Below are 3,843 nucleotides of genomic sequence, written 5' to 3' on the forward strand. Positions count from 1 at the left end.
ACGTAATATTTTGTATATAAGCTGTTGTTCGTGGTAACATGGTAGCGCGCTCCGCGAATAAATACTATTATCCATTTTTGATAAGACTGGTCTCCGTCTATTTTATGCAAATAAGAATCTTACACATTCTCATAAAATAGACTAAGTGAATTCAATTAATGAAAACATATTGGAAATAATGAAATTACAGTAACAGTTACCCACTACCTCTCATCGCTACGGCGGTGGAATCATTTCACGGAAAACAGTTTTTCACAAAACTGGATCTCAGGAGCGTGTATAGTCTGGTGTGTATTCGGGATAGAGACGAGTGGAAAACCATGTTTAGTACCACATCGGGCCACTATGAGTACCTCGCCATGCCATATGGGTTAAAGAATGCTCCCGCCGTCTTTCAATCCTTTGTAAACGAGATTCTCAGGGACCTGCATGGGCAGGGTGTGGTTGTTTATATCGATGATATTCTGATCTATTCCGTCACCCACGCCGCTGGTACGCAAGGTAGACTGCTGGAGCATGACCTATACATCAAGGCTGAGAAGTGTGTGTTCTCCAAACGAGCCGTCTCCTTCCTGGGTTATCGCATTTCCACATCGGGGGGGTGGTGATGGAGTGTGACCGCATTAAGGCTGTGCGGAATTGGCTGACTCCTACCATGGTGAAGGAGGTGCAGCGGTTCTTGGGGTTTGCCAATTACTACTGGAGGTTTATCCAGGGTTTTGGCCAGTTAGCGGCCCCATTACCTCACTGCTGAAGGGGGGCGGGGCGATGCATTTGCGGTGGTCGGCAGAGGCGGATGCACCCGTGTTGGCGCACCCGGACCCCTCTCTAGCATTCATAGTGGGGGTGGATGCGTCCGAGGCTGGGGTGGGTGCCGTGCTATCACAGCGCTCGGGTACGCCACCAAAACTCTGTCCCTGTGCTTTCTTTTCGAGGAAGCTCAGTCCGGCAGAGCGTAACTATGATGTGGGGGACTGGGAGTTGTTAGAGGTGGTCAAGGCCCTGAGGGTGTGGAGGCACTGGCTTGAGGGGGCTAAGCACCCCTTTCTCATCTGGACCGACCACCAGAATCTGGAGTATATTCGGGCAGCTAGGAGACTGAATCCACGTCAGGCAAGGTGGGCCATGTTCTTCACCCGATTCAGGTTTACTCTGTCGTATAGCCAGGCTCCCTGAACGTAAAGGCTGACGTGCTGTTCCGTCTTTATGACACGGAGGATCGGTCCACTGAGCCTACTCCCATCCTTCCAGCCTCGAGTCTGATGGCACCAGTGGTATGGGAGATGGACTCGGACATCGAGCGGGCGTTACGGGCGGAGCCTGCGCCTCCTCAGTGTCTGGCTGGGCGTAAGTACGTGCCGCTTGGTGTTTGGGACCAACTGATTTGGTGGGCTCACACCCTACCCTCATCGGGTCATCCTGGGGTGGCGAGGACAGTGCGGGGCCTCCGGGGGAAGTATTGGTGGCCCACCTTGGCTAGGGACGTTAGGGTTCATGTCAATTCCTGTTCAGTGTGCGCCCAGAGTAAGGCCCCTAGGCACCTTCCTAGAGAGAAGTTACACCCCCTCCCCGTTCCACAACGGCCATGGTCTCACTTATCAGTAGATTTCCTGACCGATCTCCCCACGTCTCAAGGGAAAACTACGGTTTTGCTGGTTGTGGATCGGTTTTCTAAGTTCTGCCGTCTCCTCCCGTTGCCCGGTCTCCCTACAGCCCTACAGACTGCGGAGGCGTTATTCACCCACGTCTTCCGGCACTACGGGGTGCCGGAGGACATCGTCTTTGATCAGGGTCCCCAGTTCACGTCCCGGGTATGGAGGGCGTTCATGGAGCGTCTGGGGGTCTCGGTCAGCCTGACCTCCGGTTATCACCCCGAGAGTAATGGGCAGGTGGAGAGAGTGAGCCAGGAGGTGGGTAGGTTTCTGCGGTCGTATTGCCAGGACCGACCCAGCGAGTGGTCTAGGTACGTCCCATAGGCGGGACATGGCCCAAAACTCACTCCGTCACGAAACCTACCCCTCCGCTTGCCCTGCCGGAAGCTGGCGCTGCAGTGTGTGGGGCCCTTCAAAGTCCTGAGGAGGATAAACGAGGTGTGTTATCGATTACAACTCCCTTCCTATTATCGTATTAACCCCTCGTTTCATGTGTCTCTCCTCAGGCCGGTGGTAGCTGGTCCCCTGCAGGATGGTGAGGTGCCGGAGGTCCCTCCTCCCCCTCTGGACATCGAGGGGTCCCGGCGTACACGATACGGGCCATTCTGGACTCGAGACGCCGGGTGAGGGGCCTGCAGTACCTCGTGGACTGGGAGGTGTACGGTCCGGAGGAGAGGTGCTGAGTACCGGTGGGGGACATCTTGGATCCGTCAATGTTGAGGGATTTCCATCGCCTCCATCCGGATCGCCCTGCGTTTCACCCTCCAGGTCGCCCTCGAGGCCGGTGTCGGCGTTGCTAAGCATTTGAGTGCAAAGTTTGCAAATCTTTCTTCTGAAGACATGAATATAAATATGAAAACATAGTCTGCTATGTCAGTCATAGTGAAGGTCTTTGACTCCTCTGCATCAATAGGGTTGGAACCATAGCCGCGGGAAGTAGGGGTGTTGAGAGCGCTGCAGCACCCCGGAAAACATACAAAAATACAAAAATTATATATTAAATCATCGCTGCACCCCCACCCCCAAACTACTTCCGTGGCTATGGTTGGAACCATGGTCTTCCATACACTGAACTAAAGCAAACGCATCACACAATCCAAAACATGTTACACTTCACCCCCTTTTGACCTCTACATCCAAGTCAGAACACCACTGTGACTGCGGACTCAGACTGTGTTAGCCCACTGAGCTAAAGCCGGTAGCCTAGCGGTTAGAGTGTTGGGCCAGTAACCGAAAGGTCTCTGGTTTGAATATCAGAGCCAGCAAAGTGAAAAGTCTGTCGATGTGCCATTCAGCTAGGAAGTTTACCCTAATTTGCTCCAGGGGATCTGTACTACTCTGGGTGACCCTGTAAAACAACACATGCACCTATCTGGTGTATGTGACAATAACAAATATTTTTTTTGTATAGGCATTAGCTCTGAGTGTCAACGCAGGTCTTCAGGTCTCACTCAGGCAAGGTTATTATCTGAGCGTGGTTCACCGCTTGTCTTGAGGTCCATCCCTCACAGTGAACAACCCCCTTAGGTCCTAGAGACTCTACTTATACTGCACATAACTCATTAGAATTGACTACAGTATCACACCGCATCAACCCTAACACCAATTATTCCACCGACTCAAGCTTAATCAGCATAACAGCCCACTTCACAACTTCTTCATTATCATGTCATTATCATTGTATAGGGCAACATGTCTTGGTGTGCATATGGTGTCTTGGTGTATAGGCCCTATTAGCAATCATGTCATAAACTTAAAGTATTGCAAGTCAATTCCATACATTGGGAGAGTAAATTAGGCTTATTCGTTATACATGATCCTGAGAGACACAATGTTGGAGCGGTCAAATAGCCTACAGTGAGAATAGAGCCGTGTTTGTCACTTTTGTCGATGTTCCATGTTTTAAAGATTATCCGGCCTAATTACATTTTATTGGAATGTATTTGTGTTCACAGCCAATGAATAATGCTAATCTAAGACCATGTTGGGAAACTCCATCCCTTGCATTAATTAATAATGGGAGCTGGAATAATGAGAATAAATAAGATTAGGTTAACCAACGGGCGAGATTTTTTTTCGCAGTCCGGAGAAAACACAGTGGGTGTGTGGAGAGGTTCGCCTAATGAGGTAAGGACATAACAATAGCAATTTGTGCTGCGCGTCATTTTGTGGCTGTAGATGTGTACTGCTG

This window comes from Oncorhynchus tshawytscha, linkage group LG02 (assembly GCF_018296145.1).
Source record: "Oncorhynchus tshawytscha isolate Ot180627B linkage group LG02, Otsh_v2.0, whole genome shotgun sequence".
NCBI classification, from domain to species: domain Eukaryota; kingdom Metazoa; phylum Chordata; class Actinopteri; order Salmoniformes; family Salmonidae; genus Oncorhynchus; species Oncorhynchus tshawytscha.